Source organism: Agelaius tricolor, unplaced genomic scaffold (assembly GCF_023055355.1).
Source record: "Agelaius tricolor isolate 1412-34295 unplaced genomic scaffold, bAgeTri1.0.p SCAF_4, whole genome shotgun sequence".
Taxonomy (NCBI): Eukaryota; Metazoa; Chordata; class Aves; order Passeriformes; family Icteridae; genus Agelaius; species Agelaius tricolor.
In genome coordinates this window covers 46,460,116-46,481,088 of record NW_027269264.1, presented here as the reverse complement: position 1 = coordinate 46,481,088, position 20,973 = coordinate 46,460,116, and the positions used below count along the sequence as shown (strand labels likewise).

Genomic DNA, 20,973 nt, shown 5'->3' with positions numbered 1-20,973 from the left:
AATGCTTTAGTTTATTTATTTACACTTACTTGAGCTAAGTGTCTTCAAATAGCTGGGTAGTTTGTTTCCCGAAATTTAGGAAGAGGTTATTAAAGGACTTTTAAAGGTTGCAAGGTTAACAATAAGAAGTAGAAATGGAATGACCGAGGACTATTGCAGAAGTGAACAACATGAATCCACAAATTTAAGTTGTAGTCCACAAGATAAACAAACAAATGGACACAAGGAAGATTCTGAATAACAGAACTTTTGGGGGACTGCTATGTTTCAAAGGCATTATTAATGCTCAGACATGAGAGATAATAGGGATATGAGAGATCAGAACCTTAATTTCTGAGGTATTTATTAGTAAAACCTTATTAGCAACCAGAAAAAAAATAATTGGGATTAAATAATGGCAAACTTTACTTAATTGGAATAGTCATGTACAAAGAGCACATATCTAGACCTCTCTTATAAAATATAAAATCAAGTGAACTGCCCATCACTGCAAGCAAATAGTAATATTTTTTATAAATTACTGTGAATATAACTTTATTAACAGATTACATGAGAAGCTACTTAAAGTCAAGCTGGCTGGCCTTTGAATTGAGGATTTTCATGAATATATCTGCTCCAGAGGTTTATACTTTCTTTGACATCCTACCTTTATTTGCACATGAAGCAAAACATCTCATTAAGAGGAGAGTGACACCTTTCCTTCATGATTTCACCAGATTGTATCCTGAATACTAAAATCACTTCTAGCAAAATTCTCCCTGCAGCCTGTGATGCAATCATCTCTATTCTCGTTTTAAAGAAATCTAAGGAGCATTACTTCATTTGCTTACATTATCATGTTTCACCCCAAAGGTGATACCATTCATGGCCAGTGAACTTATTCTTACCTAGCTGGATCAGGAGAAAGTACCTTCTGGTTTAGACGTGTTTGAGAAAAGTTATAAATGCACCTCTCAACTGCCACAAATAGAGGTTAAATGACTGATAAAAACTCCAGCAATTAAGGCTAGGTTGACCTTCTGTTTTAAAATCCACTATGAAGTCTGTAATATTTCAACACTTTAAAATAGCCTGGGGTTTTGTGAATAATACAGCATATTATCTTTTTTTAAAATTTAATTTATTTAGTTTTTCTTTTTCCTGACTCTTCTCTTTTCTTTTCTAAAGCAAATGAACTGATTTCTGCCTCTACCTACTGAGTTGAAAATAATATTTTCTTGTTTAGAACTTACATCTAGGAGGTAACATTTTCAAGCTGCTAATAAATGGAACAATTTCACTATGTTGAAAAAATCATACTGTGTGTACATTTAGAAAATCTTCGTTGAGCATGCAGAGTAATTAATTTCATGACCTCATTTGTCATGACAGTGATTCCATCATTTAATTTCAAGGCATGTTGTTTCCCATCCCACAATCCCAATCACATCTGTGTAGGTGTACTGTGATGCCAATATGTAGCAGAAGGAAAAACTGATATCTTAATTTCCATAATACCTCTCATGCCAAGAGGACTTCAAAGCAATGTAAATAATCCAGTAAAGAAAAACAGAAATTTATGTCCTACAGTAAAATACAATATTTCAAATGGTTGTTCTTTGGCTATGTATGATGTTATAATTAATATTTTAAATGTGATGATGTGATGAAAATGGTGATACTTTATGGTCAAAATTAATTATCTTGCTTCAATTAAAAAAGAATTGTGAGTATATACCAATGGAACACATAAGAATTCAGGAGCTGAAATTTTCCTTCCCTCAGCTCATAGCCTTCCAGTCTCCTTTTCCCCCATTCACTGCCTGTAACTGTTTTTTCTTCAAAGTAGTATTATTGCAAAGATGAACTGGAAAATGTTAGAATAATATTCTCAAACAAATTATAGCATTAGTTAAACACCAATAAATTATTTTAGAAATTAATTTAAAGAAGAAAAATTTCTTTAGAAAAAGATTAATTGCTACAACTTCTGATTCAGGTATTTTCCAAGTAAGGGTTTTCCTTTCGTCTCTTGTTACAAGAAACCACATTTTTTCATAAACTACTGCGTTACATCCAACAGTAATAATTCCTTCAAGAACAAATGCATCAAAGAATAAAGCAGGTGCTATCTGTGTTAAGAAGGGACACAGGGCAGAGCAGTGAAATCAGTGGCAATGAGGACAGGTGTTCTTCTTGACTCTGTGTGACCATCACATTTTGGCCACATTTAGGGAGCTGGTTCAGCCTTCTCTGTGCCCATTGTGCAAAGCTGAACAAAAGTAAGTGAGCTGGTTGCTTCAAAACTAAAAAACTAATGAAGATGCATTTAAAATTGATTTTCTAATGTGTATTGAACCAGTATAATGACCTAATAGTAGAATAGTGATGCAAAAAGTGATTTTTAGAGAAAGAACAACTTAAAGGAAAAGCATTTGGACATATGAAAATTGGGATGGTGAGGGGAATTAAAATTTTATAAAGTTTGCCAAAGCTTACTTATAAACATGTCATTTTTTAGAGATACTAACTATTTTTATACCCAAGTTAAGGATTTACATATTAATTACAACCAAATGTAACTAAGCATTAGTTCACCCAAACTTGCTAACTTTGTCCCCGGAAAAAACACTGAATCTTCCCCCAAAGGAACAGGATTATCCAAGTTCTCAGGTCAGATACTCAAATTATGTAAGGTATGAAGTCCTACAAAGTATCTCTTTTCCGGTTTACTATTATGAGCTGAGTTTTCTACCACCCAAAATCTTCACCTTTGCACTAAATAATGAGCCAAAATTCATTAACTGTCTCAAAAAGAGTGAAGTGCCATCTTCTACTAGAAGGAAATTAAACATATAAGGTTAATGGAAAGAAAGGGACCACAAAGTAACAGTTTACTAAGATACAAAAAATTCTCTATAGAACTGCTGATGAAAATGAGCAAAATATGGTTATTGTAAATGTCATGGGAAATGATGTGGAGAAGAATTGTAAAAGAAAGCTATTTAACTGCTTTGTCACAAGATTTTTTCCATTCTCAGGGACAAAAGGAGACAAAGCAAATACCTGAAAGGCATAGATGCTTGTTGGGCAAAAAAGACTGTGAATGTTGATGAAGTGAAGACAGAAATCACCTTACCTATACATCTGTAATCCAGTGAAGCAGGGCAGGTGCTTCTAGAGATATGCAGCAGTTGGGTTTACTACATTAATTAAAAGTTTAATTAAAATTACACGAGAATTCTGTCTTATTTTCTTTTTCTTTTTCACTTTGGATAAAATAACAGCACTTGGTAGCTACGTTTCTATAGAAAATGTTTTTCCTGAACAAGGAATAAATCCTTGAATATATTCAAGGTATATTCTCTTCATTTGCGAAAAGTAAAATACAAAATAAGTTAAATATTGCTACTTAGATGACTGCTTCAAATGATCACCACAGCTAAAAGCCCAAATATACAAAGAAATAAAATCCCATTAGTCTCAATTTCCTTTTATTGGAAAACGTTAAGTAGCAGAAATAAAAGTCATGCACTTGAAAAATGTGAGGTTTTTTTCTGGAGGTGACCCCGATGCTCTTTGTCTCTGCTAGTACCACAAACATACAGAGATTGTGTTATATAACGTAAGAGCATTTTTCCAACAGCTTGTTGGAACAGAAGATGCTCATGAAAGCCATGCTAGCCTCTTTAGAGCCTACCCCTATTTACTTTTAAGTGCACAGGAAATTTTTACTAACAGTATTGGATTTTGGGTTGGGCCCCTTATAATTTTTGAACAATTCATCAAGCAAACATTCAAGTTATTTGAAATTAAATAGACCCAAAATACATAAGAAAGGAAGGCAGACAAACTGGGAGCTGCTTACAATTCCCACCTACATGATATAGTCATCAGCACCACCATTGCAGTTAAAAATCTACAGCCCTGATTTTCATGAAAAATTTCATGTTTGCTTATGTCCCTAAACCATCACAGCTATCCCACCACCCTATAGTGTTTGAAATGTAGCTCATAGCTTTCCGCTACAGAAAGTACCAAAAGCAACTAAATTAATCAGAAGCAACTTTTGATAACAAACCCATTACAGTTCTCAACTTGAGAAAGACTTCTACAACCTATGAGTTGCTGTAGTCTGGAGGGAAAAAAAACCCAAATGAACAACCAAAAAACCAAACCAAACCAAAATCAACCAAACAAAAAAAACCAACCAACCAACCAACCAACCAACCAACCAATCAACCAACCAACCATCAAAAGGCAATAAAATTTATTATTGACTAATGCATACAGTGTAATTGGCAAAAAAAGGCTTCTTAACTGTAGCTCCATCCTTTAAATTTCATTTAACATAGTTCAGTATTTTAAATGTAGTCCCAGAGTAAAGACAAGACCAAGACATTGAGCCTGAGGTCATTGCAGTGCCTAGGGCTCACATCTACAAGGGCTCATCTCATCCTGCAGCTGATGCCTGACGCAAATTCATTAGAAATTAATCATTTTACAAGGGGTACAATCACAAGAGTTTTAAATAAAAGGACTGCATCAAATCTGTCCTTCTCAAAAAGAGTTCAGGTTTTACCATCCTTCCTTATGTTACTGTGAAACTACATGAAATACATTCCAAAAGATACAAATCCCATCAGCTCCAGAATACAATTACTTATTACAAAATTATTATCACCAATGTCTCATTAGAGAAATTAAATTTGGTTTTTCTTTGTTGCAAACTTATATTCCAGCTGGAGACTACAAATGCAGGTCTTCTATTTTTAAAATAACGGCGCAAATCTCTAAATTCATTAATAGAGAACAATAATTCAGACAAAAACCATGTCCATTTACCCTGCTACTCTCTGTGCCTTTTTCTCACAGCTGACTTCATTCTGTAAAGGAGATATAAAATATAAGAATCAGAAAGTATTGAAAGGGAACTGATTTTAGTCCATTCTCTTGCTCAAAGACAAGATCTAAATTGTTCATGACCCCTGCTTTTAAATCTTCAGTGATAAAGATACTACAATCTGTCCAGGCCATCTACTTCAGTATTTAATTATCAAATTGTGAAAATACTGGCTTTGTTTTTCTTTTTTTTCCCTCTATAATGATTAACATAAATCTTTCTTCCTGCAAACTGAGCTGATTTTGTCTCAAACAAACACTGGTGTTTGCCTTCCCATTTTCAGATATGCTTTACATATTTGAACACATGCCATCCTACCTTTGGTTGTACAGCCAGAATTAATTTTATGTTACTTTGTTCATTCATATTTTTGTAAAGTTCATTTTGTTCAAGACGTTAGGCATGGTTTCCAGCAGCTTGTATTACTGTATCATGTTTTGTAGCATATTTTTGTCTGCTGATTCTGAAGTTGTCCAAAATGAAATACAGTCATCAAAACTGAAAAAAAAAAACCCTCTCCATTTTAGTCTGTTTCAAACACAGTGGACATACTATTTCATATATCTTACTGAAGATACTTTTATTTAAATATCTAAATATTGTGCTTGATTATTGGATTGTAGTATGACAATTCTGATGGATATTCAGGATAGCTAGTAATATTCTCTCATCCTGCTTTGCAAATTTGTGATTTGCTATCCTATGTTTTTTGTTTTATTATTCCAAGTTTCTTCACTTTAACATATTTCTGTATTTAATATTGTTAATATTTTTTCTAAGGCATCCTGAGATCTTTATTCTGTGTTGATCCTTTACTATGGGATTTTTTTACTAATAGTATTTTTATTTTTATCCCAGAAATCATAAATTCTATAATTTCATTACCACAATCATCCATGCTGCTTTTCATCTTCAAAGTCTCACAGAACTCTATACTGATAATTCACTGTCAGATGCATTTCACCTTGTTTTTCTTCTTAAGGTTGAAATAACCAATGTTGTCAACGCATTCCAAAACCTTAATATTTTAATATTTTGCATCTTGCTATATGCTGGACATCTACCAAAGTTCAGCCTAGTCTGAAATTATTTCATCTGCCTCATCACCTTTGCCTGATGTTTCTTCCTGACTGTGAAAGCACCTTTCTGGGTTTTCTCTTTTATCACCACTCTGGACTTCATAGATTCTGCAACTCAGAGCAAGCTTGTGTGTCTCAATATATGAAATAATATCTTACTCCTCTTCTTTGATTGTCATTCCTAGTAAGGTTTCATATTCTATATTCATATTTGAATCATGAGACTTAACTACTCTTACATCAAACAGATGATTTTTACCTGCTTAATTTGTTTTTGTTCTCACTTCACAAGTGGATGTTTTACCAACTGGGTTTCCCAATAGTGCAGTATGACAGCATGGCTTTGAAACCTAGTGAATGCATAGCACTAAAAAAAATGTTAAAAGTAATAATATTAAGGGTAATAGAACTTTTCTAAAAATAGGAAGTATCTGATGCAAATTTTAGAAGCAAAATTTTTCAGCAGCTCAATAATGCTGAGAAGTTGTCCAGCTGAGCTAATATAATTTCTACCCCATCACCAAATACTTACCCCAGGGTCAAAGTGTATTTATATTATTATATTGTTATTGCCTTAGGAAAAAATATTTTTAATTCAGTTTTATACCTGTAATTCTAAATCATACCAGAAAAAAAATTAATGGACTGTCTGGTACAATTATACAGTGTTCACGTACATTTTACATACATTGAAATTTCCTTAAGATCATCTACAGATGAACAAGAAAACCTTTTAAGTCCATTGATCTTTTTTGATGATTCATTTAATTGCTGTCTTAGTAAGATATTTAACTAATATAATTTAAAATTTGTGTTTTCTAGAAAGTGCACCTTGTTTTTGAATATTACTCTAATGTGTTGTATAAATTATTGTATTTATTTTTATGTCTTGTTCAATGAATCATTGTGAACACTTCAGGAGACAATATGATTTGGAAGTAATAGCACAGTATACTTGTTATGTCTGATGCAACAGCTACTCAGAGTCAGAATAGGGAAACTTAGAAAAATTAAATGGTTGCAGAACTATGAGCAAGAATTTTCTCTGAAAACCCAGATTTCAAGCCACAAAATTCCCTAGTAGGATATACACTTCAGTAGTGAAATAGAAAATGGACCAGTATGTTATTATTTAATAGGCTTTTTTGTTGATCAGATAGAGAAAAATCGCACTGTCTGTAGCAGCTACTAAGATGTATAATTTTCAAATAAGCTTTTTCCTGAGTAAAAGACATAACACATGGTTCTTCCAAATTCTGTGGGCTGTTCACCACTGCAGACATGCAGTATGCAAATTAAACTTTTTTACTCCAGCTGAGGCTGTACTTTGCCCACTGAGTGATTTATCTTTGCAAGAGAGAAAGCAGCATTTGCACCATTAACCTTCCCTGAGACTTTGCTGGGGGGAAGTTTTCCTCATCATTTTTATATAATTACAGAAGAGTCTAGATATGAGAACCACCCTAAATAGAAATACATCTGGGAATGTCCTAGCCATGGACCTTGTATTTGCAGTCTTATCCATTTAGGGCACAGGCCCTAAATAATGCTTTAAGACAGCTGTAGACTGTTTTCACCCTTTGCTGTGAAAATTCTTATCATCAGAATGAATCTGTTATAAATTGTAATAGTAGAAACTGACAAAATTTAGAAGTGCAGTAGTTTATTTGGAAGAGTTTGAAAAAATTTATATATTGAATAAGTTTATTTGGAAGACTTTTGAAAAAATCTTATAGTGAACAATAAAGCAACTGCTGGTGCACTAGAACAATCTGTAGAAACAACGTTGGTCTACTAACATGTACAGATTTGTTCTCCAAAATCAAAATAATAACTTGTTAAATGTATTTACTTGTTGGTTCTTTTTTCTTTAATATCTGTATGTGGGCCTTAAAGGCCCATGGAAGTCAGATCTCCTCGTCAGTTCAAAAAAATAAATTACTCTCCATTTTTAAGGAGAGGTACGGTAAAAAAATAAGGAGAAAACAGCGTAACAAGATAAGCATTAAACTTAGCTCTTCAGTTGTTCTCCTCTTCCATTATTTCCCATTCAGTCCTTCTTCCCTTGGCTGTTTATTTAAACTGTAAGCTATTTAGAGGGAGGGGGTTGCTTTCTGACTCATTGTCCATACAGATTGCTGGCATTCTGTACTAACAAGCAACTATTATAAACAACAACATGTATATTCTCTTTCATATAAGCACAACAGATTTTTTTAACAATCAAGAGTAAGGCTTAGACACCTCAGAGTAGAACACTGGGAATTTGCTGAGATTAAATAAATGAATGAGACAGATCCCTGGAGTTAAAGTAGAGAATTTGGCAGTTCCAGCCCCAGCAAGAAGTGTTGAAGAGACAGAAGGGAAGCTTCTGGTAAAGTACTGGAAAGGGTTAAAAATGAGACAGGAGTGAACCACTCTAATGTTAATATAGTTCTCATTCAACAGAGCTGAAGGTTTCTAACTAGAAATTTCACATTATATAGCTTACAGGTAGTTGAAATTGCCAAGTCAAAACACTGTTGAGGAAAAGACTTCAAGTTTTGCACCAACACTGTTCAACAGGTAACAGTGACTGGGTCTGAAAGAGATATTTCCCTTTCTCAGTGGCCAGTTCAGCAATATCACAGTGACACTAAAACACAGTCATTTTACAGGCAGGTCTATTTTTATTCTAATCCATTTCTTTTTTTTTTAATGGAAAAATTTACTCTGTCAAGGCTAGCCAAAAGCACTAGTAAAAACTGCTTTGGTTTCAAAATGGAAATACATAATATGTGTGTTTATCACTGAAGACAGAATATAATCAGCAGATTATCAGATTCTCTTAATTGATTAAGAAAATTACTATGTGTGCAATTGCATGTATTGAGTCTACTTAGGAGGGAAACATGATAGGGAGGTTTATTAATTTGTCCAAATATCTAGACATAAAACAGAATATTCACTACATTAAGAGAATTAATACATTGTTGTATTTATGGAATTTGTAAGAATACATTTAAAAAGTACAATAAACATCTGTCCATCTTAAAGATGGGGACTCAAGTCATATTGCAGAACAGCATAAATTAGATTTGAGCCCTGAGTGACAGTATTTCTATTTATTATAAGTACATAATAACAATTCTACATATCACAATGATAAGTAAATTAGATTCTAAATGCCTTTGAATGCCTTTGCTCCTCAGTGCATTTCTGTATAAATTTTGCATAAAGTCATTACTTTTGTCACTTTAGTTGAATTGATATTACCTGCTTATTTCAAGATAAAACTCTAAATAATTTTTCTTTTTCTCACATGTAAAACTCCCATTCTTCTTGCATCACAACAAAACTATCATGAAATAAAATTACTAATATAAAATTTTTCCCAGTACCTGGAACTACAGCCTTGAAAGCCTGATGTTCACTGCAGACAAATTGATACTTCAGTAAAAATGATACTGAAACCTGCAAATAGTGGACACATGGATAAGTACAAATAATGGACAAGTGGACAAATAATAATAAAAGAGAAGCATGAACTTGGCTTTCTAAAGTCAAATAATTTCTCACAAATGTCTTGGACCACTCTAAATCACCTCTTAATTTTTCTATTACATGTTATCTTCATGGATCCAACTCTAAATACACAGAATGCTCTGTATGATTTCTTGCATTTCACTAAATATATTTTCAAATGTCAGTTAATTCCTGGCACAAATGAATTTGGCAGAAGGTGACAAGCATAATAAAAAGATGTAAAAATCACTTATGTGCTCAACACTAACAACTTTCTATACTAACTACTTTTTTTAATGCTGTTGCTTTACTATTTCTTTAACCTACTTGCTCTACAGTTCACGTTCCATTTTTTTTGTTTGTTTTTTCCTTTGCTAAATCTGTTTGTTTTATATTTAGAAACCTGATGTGTAAGACTGTGGTTCCAAAAATTCTTTACTTCAGAAACAAAACTCTGGAACATTATTTCTTTCTGGTCTTCGTGGATCTGTCTAGATGCATTCTTTCTCAAATACCACACTATGGTAAGTAATAAAAATAAAGATAGAAACTGAATAGAAGCAGAAAACTAGGTAGAGCATTAAAAAATGTGGCAAAGGCCAATTTAAATTTTTTGGTGTAGGGAGTGAAGTAGTTTTTTGATTTGCTAAACTACTTGGAGCAATTTTCTTAGCCCCTCACAAATAATTAACAAAAAAAGGTTTTCCAAGTTAACTTTATTATTCAATGTTGCTATTTCCCATTTGCTATATTTTCCTGATTGCAGTCTGCATCTCAGATAATCCACACATTTTTTGAAGAATCAGGCCTGGAGAGTAAGCACTGAGATAACATGCAGAGAACAAGAGAAAGAAGCATGGAAACCACTGGGGAGCAAGAACTGTGGAGGAATTACTTTGCAACCAGTCCAACTTATAAAATTGCTCATTTGAGGAGGATTTTTACCTGTTTATTTAAAAAAATTCGAAGTTTCACAGGTGAGAAACAAGTGTGAGACTTTAAATTGCTATCAGTTATGTGTCATATGCACCATTATTCTCCCACAGCCTTTACCATCCAGGTGCCTAAAGTTTATATAATGTATGATTGATACAACTACCTACCTGTGTTTCCAAATATATTCACAGCTTCAACTTTTGCTGCTGTCTTTACAAATGAAAAGCAGTTCCACAGATATCCCTCTGATATAACTAAGATCTTCCACAGAATCATTCATGGTGCATGGATTGATAGATTGCTATGTGCTGAATTAAACCATTCTTTTTAAATTAGACAAAAGACTGTCTAACTCATGCCATTTAGAATGTAAAATTTCTGAAACAGATATTCCTCCAAAGTGTCCTAACAAATTGTGCACATTCATTGAGGGACTCAAATACTTCCTCTCTCTTTGTAAAGTTCAACCTTCTTTAAAATCTTACCAGAGTCTTCACTTTTTACAAAAGAAGGAAGAAGTTGGTTTAAAAGTACTTTCACGGGACTGTTCACGAGTGGGGATGCGAAACGCAGGAGGTGAACCTGCTGCTGTAGAAACAGGGAAGTCAGAGCTGCTGCTGTATCACCATCTAGTGGAGAAGAGCCCTGCTGCCGATTCCACAGCTCCCGAGCCCCACGAGTGTGAGAGCAGGTTCCTGACTGAACCTCAACTGATGGATTGCACACTACCTGCTTTATCTAAATCTTTGTGCCCAGGGATCGACTAGCTTCCAGACAGGGGGCTGGAACTTACACCTAAGTGTGTTCAAAACAACAACCTAGGAGCTCTGGACACCTTACCTTTTTTAGCCTTTTGCCTCCTTGGACCAAAACATTCAGCATATTTTTTTGAGTGTCATAAAAGTCACGTTTGGAGGTGAAAAACTAGAAAGTGTTCCCTAACTGTCATTTGGAGTAAAGATTCATCACAAATAATGGGTTTCTTGAAAATTAATGAGTCACCAAATCGGCCTAATTATTTTAGGGAAATAAAACAACTGGGCACAATTTACTCAACTCCTGAAACAAGGACAAGAAGGAACTACTGGAAAAATCATTCTATGGGGTAAGCATTCAGAGAACATTGAAAGATTTCTAACACTTTTTATCCTTTCTTGAGACATTAAAGCAGTAACTCTAATGCAAGAGTAAACAGAATGGGAAAAATTTGATTCCAAGACAAATTTTACATCCAGTGGGGCTAATATTTAAAAGCTATATTGACATTTTCAGTGACATTAGAGGGACATGGTAACTATTCTCAAAATTTTACTGGGGCAGAGGTATCATAGTGTATTCACTTCCAATAGATTTCAGCTATTAAATAGCGTCCTTTTTATCTTCACAGATCAATGTAGCATTTAGAGTTTTTCTCCTGACCTAACTGGGTATTTTCATACCTAAATACATTCGCAGAACCACAGAATGGGTCAGGTTGGAAGGGCCCACAGTGCGTCACCTAGTCCAACATCCCTGCTCAAGCAGGGGACATGGCATAGGATTGTATCCAGGCTTGGATATCTCAAGTGAGGGAGACTACACAACCTCTCTGGGTATCCTGTTCCAGTGCTTGGTAACTGCACAGTAAAGAAGTTCTTCCTCATGTTCAAGTAGAACTTCCTGGGCACCACCACACAAAAAGACCCGAAACCAACCAAACAACAAAACACAAACCCCAAAGAACTGTAGCCATCTTGCAAGACTGTAGTGTTAGAGTAAAAAGCACATTTCTACCTAGAGAGGGGTCAGGAGGTCAACAGAATCAAACACCACTTCAAAAGTTCCCAGTGCTCACAACACTTTGTGGCATGAAAAGGAAGGGCCTACATTTGATTGAAGACAAGCAAACAACAAAATTCACTAGGTGAGTACAGAACCCTACTTTACGCTTTTTTAAAAGAATTCATCCAACTCTAAGCAAAAACAGACATTACTTACTTGCACTTTGTTCTAATCAAAATCTTGCGTTTTATTGTTGTTATTTTGCAAAATTAGTTTTCCTTCTACTTTCACTTTTGAAAAGCGTGTTTACAGTTGTACACCATGTGTGCTTTCCAGATTAGATAGCCAGGGCTGATGCTGAAACATAAACTGAAAGTGCAAAACACTTTTCAGACAAGAAGTCATGCAGCAGCAATAAATTTAAATATTTTAATGTCTAGTATGTTAAAGGAAAATATGATATCAGTATTCATGATTTGTCAAACACCAGCACAAGTAATTCACCTTGCCTGGCCTTAAGAAGACAAGGAACTCAAATTTGTAGATCCATTCATATCACTTGGCAGGTTTCTAGAAAAAGCTCTCCTGCACTCATGCAAAAAGTTTTCTTCTGCCAGAAGTCTTTCCACATGTTCCTGGTTACCAATGAAGGCCTAATAATTAATAACTTGGATTAACTTTAATAAGTTGGAGCAAAATCACTGGTTTCCTCTTGCATTTACTTTAAGCCATATTCCTTCCCTTCTTCCTAAAAAATGTAAATGGCTCTTGCTATACAGTTCAGTATGGCTCAGGCCATTACCCTGTGAGAATCAGAGAATAAAAGAAAAGAAAGTATGGTTCTGAGAAGGAATATTGACCTAGAAAATTTGTGAAAGATGGAAGATACTGAAAGGAAAATGTTTAATTGTAGGCATTAACATCTGTGTAAACAACACAGGGATCCAGTACTGTGACCCTAGGAGATAATGTGAGGAAAGGAAATGGAATTTCTTGTATTTAATATGGCAATAGACTGAAGAGGCAAAGAAGATGATAAGGTTTTTTACATATTTTTATTTTGTTTAAAAAACTTTTTGAGGGATTGAATTGCCACTTGAAGTTAACGAGAAGCAGGAACAGAGAAATAAGGAATAGTAAAGAAAAAAGACAAACCCTGGAAATTTCAGCTAAATGACTCTTTGCTTAACACTATTTTTAAAAGTAAGTGCAAAATTTACAATTTTCTTTAATCTTCCAGCAACTGCAGTTGGGAAAGACTGTATGTCAAAACCCCATACCATCTTATCTTAGATATTTAAGTGCTTAAACTGGGAAAGTGGCAGGTTGGGACCCCAGCACTCAGGGTCAGGACACCTCCATTTCTCCAGTTATTGCTGAAGATCTTCTGAGAGGTGACAGGTAGGAAAGATGAGTGCTAATATCTTTACAAACAACTCTGTGGGTGAAGGAATGGGTGTTAACGTCTTAGAAATGGGTCTTAATACGTCTACTGACTTCAAAGGGAAGGTTTGTTACAGATCCCAGACAGCCTGGCTCCTGAAACAGGCAAGGGTCTGTGCAAGCCTCAACTTCCGATATTTGGGGTAAAATGACAGAATCAAGGGGGAATATGTGGTAGGTGGCCCGAGAAGGCTGCACTTTCCCAGTACCTCAGATGGTGAGGGAAGGAAGAAGGCAACATGCAGCCGGGAGTTTAGGATAAAAGGAGGCCGCATCCGCTAAAATCTCGAGAGAGAAACCTCGCGGGCGTGTGCCCTGGTGGACTCTCTGCCATTATGCGAATAAAGTTGCAGGACTCCTCTGTCTCCTTTATGGACGGTGGGTTTTCATAGCGTGATTTTCCGTACATGCCTGAGCCCACCGGAGGAAAGCAGCCGCTCCCCGGGCTGAGGGTGGGGACGATGCTCCGGGGACGATGGTCCGTCTGCAGGGATGGGGAGAATGCTCACCTGGGGGACAGGTAGGCGCCGTCCATACAGAGTCCACAAAATTCTCCACTGGGAATCATGGAAACAAACAAACAAACAAAAAAGACAACACCCGCCCCCTCCCCCAGTTCACCAATTACTATTTAAACATTGTCACACGTTTCCACAACACTACGAAGAAGACATGTTGGAAGACTTTATCAGATGGCATTTAAGGCCGTTTTGCGGGTGGGTGGCCGCTGCCCCCGCTTCGCACCGCCTGTACGAAGTGTGTTCACTACCCTGACCTGGCCGCGGTGCTCCAGCGCAGCGGACCCCGAGGCAGGATCCTACTCCGCCTCCGCCGGGCAGGTTCTTTCGGATCGGCAGGAAAAGGGTTAAACGAGGAGCCGCGGCGCCTGGAACCCGGCGGACTGTTCCATTACCTCGAGAGGGGGACCCACTTACACATTGCTAATTATTCGCTACCAGATAATGTTAAGACTCGAAAAGAAAAGCTATAAGCAGTCATTATAAAGCATGAGAAGCAGGTCTGTGAGTTAAAACAGGAAAACCTGAGGTAAAATCCTGAGGGCACCTCCGTCTTTTTTCCTGCGTGGGCAAGTTGCGCTCAGCCCGGTCTGAGGGAGGAGGCGAGGCGGCACCCCGGTAGCGTGTTTGGGGCTCGCAGGGCGCTTTAGGAGTTTTAGATACACTTTAATTTCTCCTTTCAGCATGGCTAGAGTTTTCCTCTTCCCTGGCTGCTCGTAACAGGCCTTGTTTGCCTAAGCGGGACTGGGAGGAGAGGAGGAAGGGCGGGCAGGAGAGCGGTGACGGCAGGAGGGTTCTGAGGTGACAAAGGCGCGGGAAGCGGCCGGAGCAGTCCGGGTGCTGCTCGGTCAGGGGGTCAGTGGCTTTCTTTAGCTCCAATAATTATAGAATCGGTCGCGCCTAGCCCAGTGGAAGAGATGTGACAAACAGGTTTGGGAGTCCTGAGAACAAACGCGAGTAACTCGGCCGGATTTCACAGGCAGTGTTGGAGAGCCGGGGCTGAGATCCGCCCCAGGCGGTTCGGGAACAGGCGGAAGGCGTCCTCAGACATCTGCTCACACCAGTGTTTTGGAGTATCTTAGAGACATTGTCTGTGTTCTTTAGGATCAACTTAATATGTCAGTATAGAAAGAAAAAAAGAAAAAAGCGCCTTTTTATTTTTTTTTTTTTACTATTAATGGTAAGAATTAAGAAAGTGAGGAACTGGATTCTTAGGTCTGCACCTTGACAGAAGGAAACAGGGTGCTTCAAGTCTTATAAAGGAGCTGGTTTAAAAGCAGCTATTAGTGATAGAGAGCTTTCCATCATACTAAAAATATTTCTGTGGCATCATAAGCATGGGCAGTGCTTCCCAGGCAACTATAAAATGCCAAGCCCACTTCCTTTGAGAAACTCTGAAACTTAAAAGTAGATCAAAACCACACAATATTAACAAATTTGGAGCTTACAGTGAGGGAATAGGAGGGGCATTGTCTTCGAGAAGCAAATTTAATTTTTGTTACATATTTTCTTCTGTATTATTTATAAGAAGATTTCTTGTCTGCCTAATTATTCTTCAGTACCAGCTGAGCAGTATTGTTTCAGTAATACTGTGGTAACATAGTATAGATGGAGAATCCACATATTTCAGAGAAATGTATGAGGGATTGAACTACATTATAACCTGCGTCCCTCGGGGGTGCAACAGTGAAACAGCACCGGGAAGTGTGCTTTAATCATTACTCCTGCACTGGCTTTTTTTGTGGCTAAATGAGGATCTTAGTGCACTAGACTAGCAACCCAGAGTCTTTCCTGAGCACTACATTACCAAAAAATAGTGTTTCATTTAAAAAGTTGCAGTATGTTTTTTGCAATCAAAGGGAAGTGTATATGCTAGAGAAAAGCTATTGGATTAACAGTACTGTAAATTTTTGCTTGGCACATAGGGAGTTCTAAGAGGTTATCTGTAAAATTTCTGCAGGTGGAACCCCCCTCCCTCCCAAAATTCCTAAGGGCAATAATTAAATATTATTCTACAGCTACCTAAACATGTAGTTGTATTCCTATAGCCAGGTTATTACAGCTCTATAACTTCCCAGAAATTACATGTGAAATTTTCTATTTCAGGCATTTTGACAGCAGTAAATAGCATTTTGAATGAAATTTTTGGGAACTGGACAGATTATATCTAATACATGTGAAGAACACCAGCCATAAAGAAGTCTCATATAGACATCTCTGAACTGCTTTTAGAAGAGGGTAAAGCTGGTAGAGGCCTGGTAAGAAAATCTTCATTTAAATATACACAATTTTATTGTTGGGAGGGAAGATTATTCAAGGAGTGAGAAGGAGGAAGAAAGTGTAACTGCTAAAGTTAATCAGTTTGGTAGATCTTGAATGTTCAGCTGTTACACGGTTTTATACTAACTTCATAATAGCATGAAGGTCACAGGAATGATGTGTAACACAATGTCCATGGTAATGAAACAAAGCCTCACAGCCAGGCCATCAGACATGTATGTGACACTCCTTCCCCCATAGGCCATGTTATATTTTTGAGTTAATCATCAACAGTAAAGAAATAGAAGAATTTCTCTCACTTTTCAAGTTCTAGATGGTATTTATGAGAAGATGTAAAAAATAAGGGGATGATAAGGATATCATGACTAACTGTAAAATAAAGCATACTTCCCAATAAAATTCAGATGGACTAGAAAAAAACACATTTACCTTTATAAATCTAGTTTTTAAAACCAAACCAAAACATCCCTAAACATCTGTCTATCACTAATTTTTAGATGATCAATTTTTCATTAAATTTATTTCTTAAGAAAAGCTTAGATATGGATGATATCTCTACCTGTCATGCCCCTAGACTGGACAGTTAACTTCAGTACTTCTGGAGTTATTGAGGCAACATCCAAGTTTAGCAATATGCAAAGTTATTTGCAGACAATCATAAACACAGCAGAATATTTACATTTTAGATTTTAAAAAAAATTGTACTCACTAGTATAAATGATATTTGGTGTGAAAAAAATTAGAAAAGGAAAGATCATAATTTTAGGTCTGCACATATATAACAATTTTTGTGACAGTTTTTCATGTAAGTGCTCTTTGTGCTATTCTGTAATTCAAACAGAAATTTATAGCATGGCTTTCACAAATAATCTCTTTGCCAGCAAATTATTCCTTATTTGACTGAACTTTTTTTCCAAACATTATTCAATCATAAATTCCTTTTCTACGCTATTAAAATGGCTTTCCCACCAAAGTCGGTTTTTCATTCACTTTCTACTCATAGTGCATTCTTCTTTGGGCATTTGGCTATTCTGTAAACACAATTTATAAGAAAAAAATAAACCCAGTAAGATAATTTGTTATAGAGATAGACAGAGACATATAGACTCTATCCATATAGATATAGATAGAAAAATCCTCTTTTTAAGCCAGTGATTCTTTAAGTGAAGCAGATAGAGGTTCACATCATGAATTATTTTGCGCATGAAGAAAAATCAAAATAGGAAAATAAAGTAAGGACTTTTGTATGCTACCTCTAACCTTTGGGAGCAAGTAAGAAGGAAACAATCCAAAACGATAGGGAAAACACAGCCTAATGGCAGAGAAAAGATAAACATTGCCCAAGGAAATGCAGGAGGAAAAAAACACTTTGGGCAGAGAAGAGTAATCACTAGTGTAGCCTGGAATAAACGAAAGACTTTCTTAAGTCTGGAAAAGAGGGGAAACAGCAATGGAAGGTAAGAAAGTCATGAGTAAGTTTAGGAAAAAGTCTAGTGAAAGAAAGTATATAAAGTATTTTGTGGTGTGTCTGCACATATTTTCCTGACAGGGAAATGCATATTTTGAAAGCTGTTGGGTTATTGTAATTTATGGATCTATTTAGAAAGCAACTGTCATTAAAATTGGCAGTGTATTCTTACTTAATTTGACTTGGTTAGTGTAGTGTCTTTGGTCAGAAACAAGAGATGGCATCAGATACTTTGATGCACTCTGTTTATAAAGATTGTGTGTACATTCTTTTCCTCTGAAACCATGTGAATGTTTCACTCAAAGTCTCAGTTTCTTCTTGGTTGATAGTCATCTTGAATCTCTCTTGCTCTGCTTTTCTTACAGCTAAATTCCCAGCGATTGCTCAGGCCCGTGTATGGGTATCTGTGTCTTCTCTGCATCTGTTTCTATGGCATTTTACATCTCTTTTTCTCACACATGCCTATCCTCAAATATCCAACAAAACATGTGCCAACCACATGTGTCTTTGTTTTTGGTGGTGACATGCACCCATATTCTTGTGGAAACTGGATCTTTTTTTTTCAGAAAGTTAAACTACTTCTTACAGTGATTTGAAGAGCACTGCTTATGACAATTAGCTATAATGCATTTTATCTAACAGCAATTTTATGCATAACAGACCATGTTAATAAATTGAACCCAGCATGGAAAACAATACTAGCAGTAGCACAGGTATAGAGATCACAGCCTCCTCAGGAGAGTCACTGTATCATTTTTCATATGACTACTTGCACTGGAGTGCAATCAACAGTAGAAAAAGTTGGCAAACCTACAAAATGTACAGTAATAATTCAGAACTACAAATTTACAATGCTATGCACACTAGTGGTCTTTCATTATCATCACACTTTTTAAATTATTTCCACTTAAACTATAAGCTTTAAGGAAACTGCTTATGCTTAGTGTGTTGTTTCTCCAACCATATACCTTTGAGACAAAAATTTCCTATGGTGAATTCATCTTTTAATAGATGAATTATGTTTAAGAAACCTGAGGAAGTTGAATATGTATTTTAAAATTGTGGGAGGATAAATACAGAAATGGAAACATTAAAACCAGGAATTTAAATACATCATGATCCAGAAAAGGACATTTTTCATAAATAGATCATTTTAATGTGATTTTTAAGCTGCATCATCTAGCCAGAGACATATATTTGCATTTAATTTGTGCTTCTCCAGGTAAACAGCTCAATTTTCTGGACCACTTATTGTCCCTGTCGAAAGTTAAACCAAAAATTTTAAAAAGCATTTGTGCTTCAGAATGCATAGTATTGCAAGTTTGTGAGAAATTAAGTGATAAATTTATACTGCTTTCTGGTTCACTAATGGAGCATCCACACATCTTCTAAAGTCCTGACAAAGTAGATGCAGTGCTATTTCATCCCTGTGGCCATGCTGAGAAGCAAATTTCCAGCATATGTCCAGCTACATTAAAAAAAATAGAAGAAAATAAAAGTTTTAAATTGAATACTCAGCATTCAGAAAATAACAGATGATGTTTTATTTATCATTACTCCTTTTCTATTCCTATCTTAAAATCAATAAATTACACTTCAGAAGTAATTTTCATTACAAATTGATGTTGACAGCCATAACCCAAAAGAGTGCAAAAGTTACTTGTGCTTATTTCATTTTATTGCAGTATATGTTTTCTCCTCCCAGTCCCACTGTAACATCCTTTTGTAAAGGCCGCAGGATGTCTAAACCAAGAGAGACATCTGCTACAGGTTAGAAGTCTGGTTTAGACACTGTGTAGGACTTTTTAAAATGTCTTCATATGAACAAATATTTCAACTGATAGCCAAATTTCAATGAACTTCCTTTTATCAGGTTTCTGAATAATTATAAGATTATTAATTGCTTGAATAAAGAAATGTGAATGTGATTCATCCCTAGATGGGGAACTACAGTTTCTTCTTACCTTCCTTTTGTCAAGTCACTTTGAGAAGATTGCTTTAGGTGTGTCTCTAAAATGCAACATAAATGGAACATACATGGACATTGGAAATAATCTGTCTAAAAATTGCCTATGTGTTCCAACAGACCTTGGCACAGGCTCAAAGCATCCCAGCTTGCACTTTCCCAGACAATTCCTGTACACAATTTGGACATTAGTGTTAGTCATAACCCATTCTCAATGGGCAAAACATGCATGTGACTATCCTGGATAAAACATGGAACATTTGGTGGCTACAAGCTCCAATGCCAGAGAACAGTCCCAGGCATGTTTAACCTGATACTTATATGTAGCCATTTCATGATTTGGCTGAGGATAATTAACACTTCTGAAGAATCAGAAAGTTCTCTCTTCCAAGGAAGCAGTTTTTAAAGGCCTGAGCCCAAGACACTTTTTTTAATATATGCTATATAGATAAGCATATCTCTGTTTTAAATCTTCTTTTTCTGGCAAGTTCATTAAAAATGGAATGGCAAGGTATATTATGATATTCTCAACTTTTTTTAAAGCATACAAGTATGACTTTCTGAATACAGAGCTGAATACAACAGCCCTTAAGGCCAATTTTTAACTTCGGACCTTTGCCAGAAGATGAATGTCCACATTTATTTGCAGGCCTGTGAAGTTCTGTATTGATTTAGCTTCACTTCTTAAAAAGTGGAGAAACAAAAAAAAAAGCCTGAATGTTTTTATTTCTGTCTTAAAATTTTCCATAGCGGGCCTCAACAACAGTCTTGTAGGAAACAACAGTATTTCTTACGTGGTTAACCTGACAGTAAGTTGTCCTCCCAGTGCCTAGACAAACCAAGACAATTGAGAGGATAAAGTTATATAATGCTCAAATTAAGAACAAAAAACCACCCCCCCAAAAAAACCCCCAAAATAAAACAAAAAACAAATCCATAAAACAACCAACCAACAATAACAATGAACAAACAAACAAATAAAAAACCCCCAAAAAACAAAATAAAAATTTTAAAAAACCACCACAAAAATTATGGGAAATCATGGCAAGTATCAGGAATGATACCTGCTTCCTTTCTGAAGTTCAGCAATGGTGAGAAAAGAGCCTAAAGAACATCATTGGCAGTGTGTAACTGAT

At 35.8% G+C, this 20,973-nt stretch overlaps 2 long non-coding RNA genes across 2 annotated transcripts; one reads left to right on the top strand and one right to left on the bottom strand.

The window, feature by feature from the left end:
* Nucleotides 1–3,808: 3,808 nt before the first annotated feature.
* Nucleotides 3,809–16,233, bottom strand: LOC139589268 (uncharacterized). The gene is made up of 3 exons (XR_011678979.1): nucleotides 14,115–16,233; nucleotides 12,175–12,531; nucleotides 3,809–4,865 (listed from the first exon to the last, which is right to left on the bottom strand). It is a non-coding gene; the product is annotated as an uncharacterized lncRNA (long non-coding RNA).
* LOC139589267 (uncharacterized) lies at nucleotides 13,478–19,809 on the top strand. The gene is made up of 3 exons (XR_011678978.1): nucleotides 13,478–13,563; nucleotides 16,230–16,381; nucleotides 18,237–19,809. It is a non-coding gene; the product is annotated as an uncharacterized lncRNA (long non-coding RNA).
* The last annotated feature ends 1,164 nt before the right edge of the window (nucleotides 19,810–20,973 follow it).